This window comes from Pimephales promelas, chromosome 7, assembly GCF_988280905.1.
Source record: "Pimephales promelas chromosome 7, fPimPro1.hap1.1, whole genome shotgun sequence".
In the NCBI taxonomy this organism is placed as follows: domain Eukaryota; kingdom Metazoa; phylum Chordata; class Actinopteri; order Cypriniformes; family Leuciscidae; genus Pimephales; species Pimephales promelas.
The window spans coordinates 11,429,588-11,444,229 of record NC_142775.1 but is presented as its reverse complement, the minus strand read 5'-3'; positions in this window follow the sequence as shown (position 1 = coordinate 11,444,229).

Below are 14,642 nucleotides of genomic sequence, written 5' to 3'. Positions count from 1 at the left end.
TACATTCATATTGTTTAAATATAAATATTAAATATAAATATTGTTTATGAATCAAACGGCGCCATAACATATCGCAGGCGTTGAGTCGTCTCTTTACAGGCGTTGAGTCGTCTCATCACAGGCGTTGGGGCATCCGAAATCCCCGTGAGAGGCTGGACACAAAACTGGACCTGACGAACGCCATTTTTCTCGGGACAAGCGTCCCGAGATAACAGCAGAAAGGCAGATGGGAAATAATTAGCATAGCTGATGTTCATAATGATTTCCGTTATAACTCACAAACTCTCCGTAACCTGAACTCTCCGCAACCCAACCATACGCGCCGACCCGTTTGTCTAAAAAGCTGTCGAGCCCCACTGGTGCGTTAAGCAGTTTCAGTGGCAAACGGTTCCGTATGGCATAACAGAGGACTAGAAGGTAAGCATTATGTGAATGCTTGACTAAAGAGAAGCGTCTTTAATCTAGTTTTAAACTGTGGCAATACTGTTTATTATATAGGCTACTGTTGAATACATTTGGTTCAGCTAATAAATTGCATTTAAAATATATTGATTCCTGTAATAATAATTATTTATTCATGTTCTGTGATATTTATATATCTGGGTGCGTTTTTGGTTGGAAATCAATGAAACATGGTACTGTATTACCTGGTCTCCCCTGTTTATTGTCACAGCTCATACAATAAAGCAAACACCCATAAACTATGCTTTTCTATCTAACGTTAGTAATTGCTGACTCTTTACTCCAACACTGAGCGAACTCTCTGCTCCTCGTCACGGTGCGTCTCAGGTGATGGTTATCACTCTGCCCAAGTAGCAGTGCTTCGCCTTCAGAAAATATAGTATTTATACGGTCAAAAGATGTCTGTGTCTCATATGGCCTTGATACGTTACGTCTCCCTGCCACTTCCGCTGTACCGCTGGGTAGACGCTTGAGTTCAGTCTCGGCTCCGCAGCGAAGACACACTGCGGTTGCGTCTGCTTCCTCCTTTTATACCCACGAGGTGGGGCGGAGATACGCTATGAAAATTCCGCAGCCCCAAGGCATTTTCATGCCATTGGCTCATTTTTAAATACTCGAAGAGGATTGGTTTTCTATGCGAAACCCCCATTCTCCGTCATCCGACGTAACGTCTCCGTTCCCTACTCAGGGAACGAGGGTTACATCCGTAACCGAGATGTTTCTGATTGTTGAAGCATTCGTAGCAAATCAAAATACATAAACTTAAGCAATTCCCATTGATTACATATTTAAAAAAAAACAAAAAAAAAACGAGCAAACGTTAAAAGACAAAATCGAATATTTTAGCCTGCGAATGCAATGAATGTGAGTTAATATATGTTATTAATTTAAAGGTACAATATGCAGGATTTTTGCAATAAAATATCCAAAAACCACTTGGCCAATGTTATTTTGTTTAGTTGATTACTTACAATATCCCAAATGTTTCCAACTATTTGTAAATCGTGAGAATTTGCGATTTTTAACGAAGGAAACGGGGCGTGTGAGCAGGGGTGAGGAGTCGCCAGTCAATGATGTCATATCCGCGTTAACCCCGGTTTCTGCCAGGTTTGACCTCATACTGCAATAGAAACCATGGCGACAGACATGAACAACTGGGTCGGTTATGCCCATTATGCATGCTCAACAGTGTGAGCGTCCCTAGGAGAGTTTTGTTCAACCATTATGGACCGTAGCAAGTAGACTTTGAGACAAAAAGAGGACTAAAACAAAGATCAACATCTTTTCAGATGCAGAGAGCTCCACGTCCGTGACTAACTTCGACTTGACAGAGTGTTGCATGTTACTTGAGCAAACAGGTGAGCAAATCAATGTATATAAAACTAATCAATGTTATAGTTCAACATGATGAAATGTTTGAATATGATCTGTATGATATTCTCTAATGTTAATCTAGCTTAGTCTCATACAGCCAACAAACAACCTAACGTTAACTAACAACATTCAACACACACAAATGCAGTTTAGTGTGATAGTGTAACGTTAACTGTTAGAACAAGTGAAGCAGCGCTGCGTTACCTCAAGTTTAATTCCTCTAATAAACTTGTTCTGTGAGTAATTCAGCGTGTAGTTCGGTAGAATAAAATGTCCTTATTCCTTTATATCCGCAGGACTCGCGTTGCGTGTGGTGCTGGTATACGTCTAGCAATCGCGCCCTGCTTCATACTACAGTCATGTTAAAAACATCACCGTATTCAGTCATCCATAAAAGATCCATCAGCTTGACGACAAGATCCATGATTCCGCTTAATACGGAATATACGTCATTAATATACGCCTTTGTTATTGTAAGAGGTTAACGACCCCTGGTGGTGAAACAATCTTGCATATTGAACCTTTAAATTAAAGATAGTTTAAAGTTTTCACCGTCTTCAGGTTGCACTTAAAAATGGCTGCACTTCTTGGTCTGCATGGATAGAATATTTGCATTTCATGAGACTCACAAATAAGTCAGATTTTATGTCAGGTTTACTTAATTTTACTCTAGTTGTAATGCTAGTTGATGTGACGTAGGGTACTTTTTTTTTAGTTTCTGCATACTTATGGTAACCTCTTAATTTATATATTCTTGTGTTGCAGTAAGATAGCCTATTGCTGTGTCCGAAATCGAATACTTCCCTACTATATAGTATGCAAAAAAAACCAGTACGTGAGCAGAGTAGTATGTCTGAAATCATAGAATTCGAAAAACAGTAGGCGAAAAGTACCCGGATGACCTACTACTTCCGGCGAGATTCTGAAGTGCGCATGAACCAGAGACGCGGCTGCAACGTTAGGAGATAAACACAGGCACACGTGCGTATCGCTATTGATTCATTTGTGTTTATTTATCGATGGTAATATCACAAGCAAATAAATGGCTTTTTCCTCACCAAAAATCAACATCTGTCATTGTTCATAGTGGTTATGTGTGTGTTTTATGAGGTAAAATTTATTAGGTAAATAAATGTTATTTGAGAAACTCCACTAAAGGCGTGATCTGCGAGCAGCTGACCGATGCCTCCTCTTGATTGTCAGCTCACACGACGTAAAAACGCAGCTGAAAGCAGAACTAAAAACAGCGCCAAGTTGGTGCAGTCACTGGAATGGGCTCTTTAAATTTTTACACTGTTGTGACAGCGTATGTCACGCAACAACAACATGGCGCATTTAGTACGTCTCATTCATACTACCCGTATTCATCCTATAGAACATACTTGTTAAAGGGTTAGTTCACCCAAAAATGAAAATTAAGTCATAAATTACTCACCCCCATGCTGTACCAACCCTGTAAGACCTTCGTTCGTCTTCGGAACACAAATGAAGATATTTTTGATTAAATTTGAGAGCTGTATAACTACCACATAGACTGCCTAAGGGACTGGCTCTTGACGGCCCAGAAAGTCAAAGAAGAAAATGTTTAAATATTCCATGTGACTACCGTGGCTCAACTATAAGTTTATCAAGCGACGAGAATACTTTTTGTGCGAAAAAACAAACAAAAATAACGACTTTATTCGACTATTCCGTTTCTTCCTTGTTGGCCTGAAACGAGACTTCAATACGATTTCCACGAAGCATGCGCAAGAAATTGCGATCTCCTTTAACTACTTCAGTTCAGTTCTCGCGCATGCGTCGTGGAAATCGTATGGAAGTCTCGTTGTCTCGCATGGGGGTGAGTAATTAATGACTTATTTTTCATTTTTGGGTGAACTAATCCTTTAAAGGTCGTAAAATACGTTCTTTTTTAAATATAGTACCTACTCACATAGTATGCGATTTCGGACGCAGCCTATGTAGAGCCTATGTCTTTTTTAGCTTTTTTTTTTTTGTTTAATCTATTTATTTTTAGAAATAATGGCTCTTGAGCCAATAAATACTTATTTTTTTCAGTGTACCATCTGTTCATGGAGGTTATTTTAACTGTTTGAGTTTCAGAATTCTCAGTCTGTAAAGCTCTTACTGAATGTTAAACTATTATGCAACAACTAGTGAGAGTATTTATGCATGCACAGTATTTATGCACAGATTTATGCATGCAGAAAGATCTTGTCTATCACAGTATCCACAATAGGCATTATTTCAATGTGTTGAGCTATAGTGTTGTTGATTGGTAAGTGATTGCCAGCCAGTGTTGATAAAGCTTGTGTTAGAGTTGAACAACGTTATCTGCATCGGCCCAATGGTCTTTAAGAGCTGAATTGATTATTATCCCATTATCCTATGTTTTCTGTTTATTTGCTGACATGCATAAAGAAACGACTGTATGAAGGAAAATCTATCACTATTATACAAATTGGACAATGTTGCTTAGCAGTTTTTATTGCAGATCAGTGTTACCCCAAAGCTGCATACATGTTTTCAATGTGATCGATGATCATAGTAAAAAGTGCTTCATTTACAGTATTCCAGTATTTCAGGGGAATGAAAATTTAAATTCTAGCACTCTTTTCAACTAACAATAATGCCCACCTCAGGCAGATGAGACCACCATCCTTTACACTCCATTCTTTGTTGAATATAATGATTTTATTGTGCATAAGATTCTTTGATAATGCAGGTGAAGCAGTTTGGCACCAGATCTGGGCATTTGAAGAAAAAAAAAAAATAGAAGAAATACTGCATCAAAATCCTATCAATTGTATGCTTTGGGAAGCTTATATCTTTTTAATCCAAATAAAGTTATTTATGCTAGAGTTATGAAGAGCTTAAAGGGGTCATGAACTGGCTTTTTAGATTGTATTATATTGTTGTCTGAGGTCAACTTATGACGTTCGCTCGTTTTTTTTTTTTTTGCATTTAAAAGATTCAAAATGAATAAGTACTAGGCAATTTTCTACCCTAGTTTTGAGCCCAGCTCAGTAACGCTCGGTTTTTATGGGTGTCTCGCACTGAAGGCTTGTAAGTAAATGCCCACTGCCGTGAGTGGATAACAGTTTTGCATGAGTTTCAACTCAACTGCACTTGGGGGAAATTGTTTTGAAAACGTCCAATGTTGTAAAATGGCAACCGGAATGATTCGCCCATGTTCGACCCAGAGTCCATGTGTAACACCATTCCTGTCAGATCCAATATAGACGGCACAGCACCGTTCTTTACTCTTAATCGGTCTGCAAATCAAGTCTTTAAAAAACTTTATTTACTATTTATATAAATCTTAATCGCCATGTGCCTGATGCAAACTTTCATTTTTATGCAGATGGCACCGTTATTTACTGCTGTGCACCCTCTCTTAAACAAGCTATTGCACATTTACAGAATGCCTTCAATATGGCCCAACACACTTTGAAACAGTTGAAACTTGTGCTTAATGCAGACAAAACCAAATGTATGCTTTTTACAGGTCCTCGGAATAGATCACTGAATATTGCCTCAGTGATTACTCTTGATGGACGTGAAATACAGACTCTTACAACTTATAAGTATCTTGGTATTGTTATTGATGATTGCCTATCATTTAAGCCTCATGTTCACTGTCTAATGAGAAAGTTGAGGCTAAAAATGGGTTTTTACTTTCGAAATAAGTTGTGCTTTTATTTTAATGTTAAAAACAGTTAGTGGCATCCACTTTTTTTTATCTGTGTTGGATTCTGGTGATATATTATATATGCATTTATCTGCTCAATGCCTTCACATGATTGATGCAGCCTATCATGCATCGCTGAGATTTATTACTAATTGTAAAGCTGGCACCCATCACTGTGAGCTGTATTCTCGGGTGGTCTGCTCTGACAACACGGAGACTTTGTCATTGGTATACATTTTTATATGAGGCTATTCTTGGTGTGCTACCATTCTATGTGTAACCCCTCACACCCGGGTCCTACTCGCCCCGCTCCGAGCGGGCCTCGAACCCGGGTCTCCGGCGTGAGAGTCGGGTGCGCTAACAAGGAGGCTAAAGACTGCAGCCTCTAACGTCTGTAGCTAGAGCGCCTATTGAGATCGGGAAGTGAGGTTTACTCGCACAGCAACTACTAGCTGGCCTCCGTTACACTCACCCCCCTAAACCTCACTCTCATCCGGGTCACGGCACCAATGTAACCCATCACACCCGGGTCCTACTCGCCCCGCTCCGAGCGGGCCTCGAACCCGGGTCTCCGGCGTGAGAGTCGGGCGCGCTAACAAGGAGGCTAAAGACTAGACTGCAGCCTCTAGCGTCTGTCGCTAGAGCGCCTATTGAGATCGGGAAGTGAGGTTTACTCGCACAGCAACTACTAGCTGGCCTCCGTTACATATGTATGTTCACTTCTCATGAAAAAAAGTGTTGGTCATTACTCTGTCCGTTCTCAGGATGTTGTCGTGTTTTCTGTCCCACATGTCAGTACTGTGCTGGGTAAAAAGGCCTTTGTTTATTCTGCTCCCTTTACCTGGAATTTGCTGCAGAACAACTTAAAACTTAGTAAATTGATTCCTTTAAGTGTTTTTAAGTTGAGAATGAGATGTTTTGAGTTGGACTCCCTCACATGTCAATGTTTTCATTGAGTTTTCATTGTTAGTGCTTAATTGGCTTTTATTTCTGTGTCTTTGTACGTATGTAATGATGTCATGTAATTTTGCTGCCTATCTTGGCCAGGTCTCCCTTGCAAAAGAGATTTTTAATCTCAGTGGATTTTTACCTGGTTAAATAAAGGATAAATAAAAAATAAATAAAAAATAAAATAATCCTCAGTGAAATGCGAAGCCAACAGACGGACAATGTTACCTCATCAGCTGGAACTTCTATTGGAATCCAGAGGAAGCTTATGCAGCGACTGTCTTCTTCCACAACCAAGCACTGCGTAATATTCTGTATTGCTCTATCGCTCAGTCTGGTTTGTCATCACGAAGTGGCCTATGTTATTTAGCTATGCGCTAAAGCGTGAATCGGTGGGCGGGGCTAAAGCAGCCGCATCTTCTTCTGCGGGGGTGGTGTTTTATCCTCTTTGACGTCATAGTTCCCCACTTTGAAAAACGAGTCGTTTGCTGAGCCTGGTGTCAATAAAAGCTTTTATTGGACTAACAAGAACATTTTTTTTTTCAGTTCTGAAACTTACAGGATATTCTTATAATATGATGACCTCTTAGATGTCAAAAAGTAAAATTTGATTTATCAGTTCATCACCCCTTTAAAACATTAACATATTGTTTGCACTATGAAATACATTACACTTTTTGTCCCCGAGGTCCAACAAATAAAAAATAATGCCTGAAATTCTTTGTATGGAAAAATGTGTGCTTGCCTCATGAAAAGAACTACTGAAACTTTATTTTTCTTTCGTAGTCACTGTGGAGAAAGTATGGAAAAATTTTGATATAAAAAACTAAACAAATGAATTAAAAGAATATCTAGACACATAGATTTTTTTTAAGAGTCACACATTAATACACATATTTCACCTTTCCAACAAGAAATCTAAATTGATGGGCAGTTTTTGTTTTATTTCTTTTTTACCTTGTGTCCTCCTTTTTTTTTTTTTGGAGCTAAGCAGCAAACTAAACGTCTCGGTTACGGATGTAATACCTCGTTCCCTGAGTGTGGGAACAGAGACATTATGTTGTGACGACGAATGGGGTTTCGTTTAGAAAGCCTATCAACTTTGAGTATTACAAAACGAGCCAAAGACAACAAAATGCCTTGGGTCTGCTGACTTTGCGTAGTGTGACAGGCTGGGCGACACCTAACACATTCGCCAGATTCGATTCAACCAGCCAGTACTAGGATCTGCTCAGGTGTCTTTGCTTGCTCGCCATTCCACTCCACGGACTGGATACGTGCGGTATTTCCTCAGGTAAGCTCCAGCACTGTTGACGTCAAACGCCAGTGTTATGCCTCCGGCAGCTTTCCTCTGGGTGACCCCCACATGTGCATTTCCATTAATTGTAAGCCTTTCTGAGCATGTGACTTCCTTGGCAAGCCACCTTGCCACCCCTTGGGTTGAAACATTCCACCCTGTGGGCTGGACACCCCAGTGTTTTCCATATACAGCCCCCTCCCAGGTCATATTCTTTAAGTCCTCCCTTCGGGCAGGCAATAATTCACTGTACCTTGGTTTACCTGTGTTAAGTAGGAGTCCTTTGTCCGTGCTAGTCTAACAATAGGGAGCTCAGACTTACGCAGGGCACTGAAAGACAGCCGAATTAGACTGGGAACCCCATTCGTCGTCACAACGTAACTCGTAGTGACTACGAAAGGGTCTTTGTTATATATGAAGAGTTCAGATGCAAAAGCCTGTAAATGCCATTTGAAATTTTCTTCTTTAATGATGATTTTTATCAAACTTGTATATTTAAGTTCAGTAATTTCACTTAAATAACAATTAATAGGTAATTATCATTGCCATTTAAGTGAAATCACTGAACTTAAATATACAAGCTTGATAAAAATGATCATTCTAGAACAAAATTTCAAATGGCACTTAGAGGCTTTTGCATCTGAACTCTTCATATGTAACCCTCGTTCCATGAGTAGGGAACAGAGACGTTACGTCTCCCTGCCACTTTCGCTGTACCGCTGGAACTGAATTGAGTCTTGGCTCCTCAGCAAGTAACATAACTGAATGTCGCCAGTGTACTTCCTTATATAGCCATGAGTTTGGGCAGAGTCACGCTAAAATGCGCAGACCCGGCATTTCTTTGCCATTGGCTCGTTTTGTAATACTCAAAGCTCCAATCATCGTCACAACGTAACGTCTCCATTCTCTACCCAGGGAACGAGGTATATTACATCTGAACGTTTAGTTTGCTAATTAGCTTGAAAAAAGAGGAGGACAGAAGGTAAAAAAAGAAATAAAACAAAAACTGCCTCTCAATATAGATTTCTTATTGGAAAGGTAAGCCATGTATTAATGTGTGACTCTTTAAAAAAAATTATTCATAATTTTAGTTTTTTTATATATATACCAAAGTTTTTCCACACTTTTTCATCAACATTCTCTATTATGTTTTTTAGGCATTGGAGAAAATGAAATTAAATAAAACACACAAAATGAAAATAAGAGATAACATATATAATTTTTTTGGTTTTTTGTTTTCAGAATTCTAATATTCTTATTATAAACTTTGATTTCAAAGGAGAAGTGATTTGTTTTGATTGTCTCATTATTTTACATTGCCTGTAATGTCATCCACACATTCTCCCTCTCCGCTCTCACTTAGCCACCAGCCACACGTCATCATGTGAATACTAATAAGATATGTTTCAATATGGCTGCAGCAAATGCTTTATCAGGCTGAACAATTTTGCAGACCACTAAAGCTGTTTTGTGGCATTTGATGGCAAATAACCTATAAAATTTATTTTGTATATGGATACTGTATGAATGAGATAGTTATAAATATCTGGATAAGTTACGGCTGGCAATAAGGACGGATCTTAATGCTATTATTTGATGTGGGTCCACGCCAATCAAGCTTATCTTCTCTTGATAACGATGAGATGAAGCCAGGTTACTGCTCCCCTCAACTCAAATCTGCACGTGGCTAGGAGCAGCAGGACAGATGTCATGTCAACAATATGGTTAGCTACTTCCGGTGTTTGCGAATAAGGTCTATATCTGTTTCAGTGTTTCAGCTAGCTTATATAAAGGCTCCTCAAAAGTCCAGTTCATCTGCCAATGTTGACTTGCTATATTTAACACCAGCACAAGAGGTGAGGATGAGTCATCTTTTATTTTTATGCAAAGGGGCTCAGAGCTCACTGAGCTACTGTATATGAACAGGTAAAAGGGTGGATATAGTGGATAGTGTAACCAGTGTAACTATGGAAATCTAAATTGCAATGCTTTTTGTAATACTTGAGCAATAAACAGAAATATCAAATTTACTAATTAACTTTTTTCTATTTCCCACACTACTATAGGGTACAGGGATGACAATCACATTTTTGCAGAATGTTTTACTTGAAAATGTATCTTCTATTGCCTTTCCTGTGTGTGGTCAATTTAGCTCCCCATTAAAGGGACAGTTCACCCAAAAATGCAAATTCTGTCATTGATTAGTCATGTCATTCCAAACCCGCAAGACTTTCATTCATCTTCGGCACACAAATAAAGATATTTTTAATAAAATCTGAGAGCTTTCTGGCCCTCAATTGACAGCCTACCAAAGTTTAGAAAGACATGAGGCTGAGTAATTAATGACAGAATTAATTTTTTTGTTGAACTATTCCTTTAACCAAGATGACAATGATGACAGTCTAGCATTAGAAGGTGAAAGCACTGGGTGCTTGTTTCTAGCAGACATGCCTACAAAAGGTTGCAGTTGTGCTCCTTCATTACTGGTTTTTCGCTTTCTAGTTGTTCCCCCCTTGAAATGTACTTTTCATTTTCATTCCCCTTAAAAACCTTTATATACTGAAATTGGTATAATGTTACAGTTCAGGCCTTTTGTATAAAAAGTGAAACCTTCAACCTGAATGCACACTGATTCATGGGGACTCATGTCACTGTGGGGACCTAAATCGATGTACCCAAGAGTAAACATGTTTATAAATCATACAGATTGAGGGTTTTTATTTTTACATGTAAAAATGCTGAAAGGTTTTTTTATTTTATTTTATTAATTTTTTTTTTGTGATGGGCATATATTTAGTTCATGTTTCATTCACAACTACAATTCCCAGAACTCACTGCCCGGACTCATCAGCACTCATCTCATTCGCCTGGTTCTCATTGTCTTGTTCAGTTCACACTATAAATACCTTGTGTTCTCATTCACTCATCACAAAGTCTTGTTGTACTGTGTGTCTGCATTTCTGAGCGGTTTCCCGTGTTTGTTTTTCTGTTTGTGACTTTGGATTGTTCTTGGATTCCCTTTGTTTATTCTCCATTGTCCTGTCTGCTATTCTTGACCCTGCCTGTACGACTATTCTAAAATAAAGCTGCATTTGGATCTCCACGTCTTGGAGCAGTTCATAACAGAAGACTTCGCCACCTTGAATCCAGCAGCCGAGAAGATTTCGTACCCCAAGATCCCGGAACCATGCCACGCCTGTGCCCAGATGCTCAGATCCTGTGTCTTCGTCAAGGAGATCATCCAATCAAGGGCTATGTAAGAGACTTTCTGGAGCTGGCTTATCTCTCTCGTATGGACAATTTATGTTTAACAATCTTTTTCCGCGGGGACTTCTGAACCTCTCTGGTCGTCGATGCCCGACCACGATCCTCATGGGATGGTATACCAGTATATTGACCTGGCCCTGTCATTGTGTGGTACAGCTTTTGCTGTGGGCTTGGCAGATGAAGATCCTCGTGAACTCACAGTAACGCCAGAGACCGTCCAGCCAGAGACCGTCCAGCCAGAGACCGTCCAGCCAGAGATGCTTCATGTCACTTCTGTCGAGCCAGAGACGCTTCACGTCACTTCTACCGAGCCAATGTCTAAAGACAAGATGGCCGCCTCCGAGGAAGTGTCTACGGACAAGATGGCCGATTCAGAGACTGTTCACGTTACTTCTTCCAATTCAGAGACACACATCACTGCCTTCAAGCCAGTGTCTAAGGACAAGATGGCCACCTCCGAGCCAGTGTCTCCGGACAAGATGGCCAAAACCATTGTCTCCGGACAACATGGCCGATCCAGTGTCTCCGGACAAGATGGCCGATCCAGTGTCTCCGGACAAGATGGCCGTTCCAGTGTCTGCTCCCGAGCCAGTGTTTGTTTCCGTGTTTGTGTCTGTCCTTGTGACCATTTCTGTTCTAGTGTCTGTTCCTGAGCCGGGGTCTGTTCCTGAGCCGGCATCACCACTGCGGCCGCCCGAGGGGTCTTCACCGCCGCGGCCGCCCGAGGGGTCTTCACTGCCGAGGCCACCCGAGGGGTCTTCACCGCCGCGGCCACCCGCTCATCCTGCTCAGCCCTGTTCGCCCGCTCGGCCTGCTCCACCCTGTTCGCCCGCACGGCCTGCTCCGCCCTGGTCTCCTGAGGGGTCGTTTCCGCCCTGGCCATCCATTCTGCCGCAGTCTGCAGTTCCTTTTCCGCTCCACGGACCTGGCCCTCCATCCCTCCCCCGGATCCCCCTCTGCTCCACCTCCCTCCTGGACTGTGTTTTGAGCGTCTGGAAGCCGCTCTTTGGGGTGGGGCTATGTAATGGTCAGCAGGTGGAGTGCCCTTGAGAGTCACCAGAGGGCACTCCACACCAGATGTTCATGTTTCATTTACAACTACAATTCCCAGAACTCACTGCCCGGACTCATCAGCACTCATCTCATTCACCTGGTTCTAATTGTCTTGTTCAGTTCACACTATAAATACCTTGTGTTCTCATTAGCCGAACCAGTTCTTTGTGTTTCGACAGCCAAAGAACCGGTTCGCGGCCGGGAAAACTGGTTCCAAAGCGGCACCAACTCTTTGCTGGGCTAGAACCGTTCTTTTAGCACGTCATGTTTACGTCGGGGGCTGGGCGGGTTTAGATGTGTTCTAAACATATTTTCTGACCATCGCAAAGCCAGGAGAAACTGCAGAAACACGCGAGCGTTTTTATTATTTTTTTTATTTGAAACATAAGCAAAGAAAAAAACTGTCACGATATAGAACAAATAAATGGAAAGAAAAAAGACACAAGACAGGGGTACATAACTTATCAGAAAAGATTACATATCAAACGAAATGATTAATAGACTTACATATTTCAATTTCAAAAGGGGTAATTCACTCATTGCGAAGTCTTGTTGTACTGTGTGTCTGCATTTCTGAGTGTTTTCCCATGTTTGTTTTTCTGTTTTTGACTTTGGATTGTTCTTGGACTCGATTATTGCTGCCTGCCCTGACTTCTGCCTGTTTCTTGGATTCCCTTTGTTTATTTTCCAATGCCATTCTTGACCCTGCCTGTACGACTATTCTAAAATAAAGCTGCATTTGGATCTCCACGTCTCGGAGCAGTTCATAACAATTTCTCATAATTGACTTTTTCACATATGACTTGATCACAATTGCAACTTTATTTCTCGTAACAGTGATTTTTATCTCACAATATGCCTTATTTATTTATTTATTTAGTTAGTTATTTATTTTATCTCACATTCACTATAGTTTTAGAAACTATACAGACTATAACTTTAATTAAAACTAATTTAAAGAGATTTAAAAATGTTCCTTCATGCAGTTCTAGAGCAATATAATGTCCAATACAGTGATGGTTACTATTCTACATTGTGTACTCTTGCTTTTCAATGCCAGTCTTGCATCTTGAATCATAAGGATTGTTTCTGAAAAACAACTGACTGGTGTGTAGGTGTAGTTTTCCATTTTCTCAGTGTGATGGTGTTTGTGCAACTGCCCGAGCCCTTTGTAGGCAGCTTGCACAATAAAGATGTAAGCCACGTGTTTGTGCATCAGAGCCTCACTTATGGAAATCGTGCTCTTGAAACAGGATTCTATTAGCAGGCAGAGAGAAAGAGTGCTGTTTGATTAACGATGCTCCTCAATGCAAAATTAAACGTTATCTTATCATGTTTCTTCACCTTTTCATTTCAAAACAAATCAAGTTCAAGTTTAAGTTTCACTTTATTTATCCTTAGGAAGAAAATTTACTCTAAACAAAAATAAAAGCACCACCAGATGTCAACAACATTATAAACACAACACAAGACACACATCAACACCTTAATCAATGAATCAATGGAGACACTCCTTCCCCAGAATCAAATGACAAAAAACAAAAAGAAAAAAACAATGCAATACACAGATCAGTATATCTTAATGAATAATGACCAAAATAAATAATAATAAATAAGCATATACTATAAAAATTCATAAGATATCACCTAAGTTCAGGTTCCTAATGGCCACAGGAATAAAAGAATCCCTGGCACGTCTGGTTCTTAGCAAGGGTAGCCTAAAATGGCGACCTAAGGGGAGCAAAGCAAACTCCCCAAAAAGTGGGTGATCAGAGCAATTTAAAATTTGGTTATTTAAAATTTGTTTAAAATTCCGCTGGAGCAGAATAGCATCAAAGCGATTGTGGTGTTCTGTTCTTGGGTGTATAACGAACACAGTCATTTTGATGTTCCTAAATCCAAACCGCTAAAGACGCAGTGGCAGAGTTGTTTTTGAAAGGAATATTCACCACGATCAACGTCAATGCTTTCATGTTTGTGCAAATCATTTCTTAGCAGACTGCATTATAAACGAGGATCAATACGGTAATACTGATACGGTTGCACAGATGTGTCCTCAGAGACTCCAGCTGTCATGCTTTCTCCAAAATATACCCTCAACTGTTGTCAAGGTAACAAAATGCCCCATAGAACAGAGAGTCATGTTGATAAAGCTCATTATCATTTAAACATGTGCATACATGGCGCGCTGAAAACTGCTGTTTTTGAACAGGTAAAAAAAAAAAAAAATTGGAGGGTTATATTAATAATTTTATTGTTGAGAAGGTACATTTTCCAGGCAAAAATGTACAGGTCACAATGTAAATCTGATAAACCGCATATCGTTGCCATCACCATAATTTGGTGCTACAGTATTTACATGAATCATTCAGCACAACATTGTTAACATTTGTTATCTCGGTTATTTACACATATACAGTACTGTGCAGAAGTCTTAGGCACACTAGTATTTTCGCCTCAAAGAAATGGTTTACATTTCCAGTAGGAAATATCAGTTTACATTTACAGACATTAATTGTGCCATTAATTGCAATAATCCAGTGAAATTTT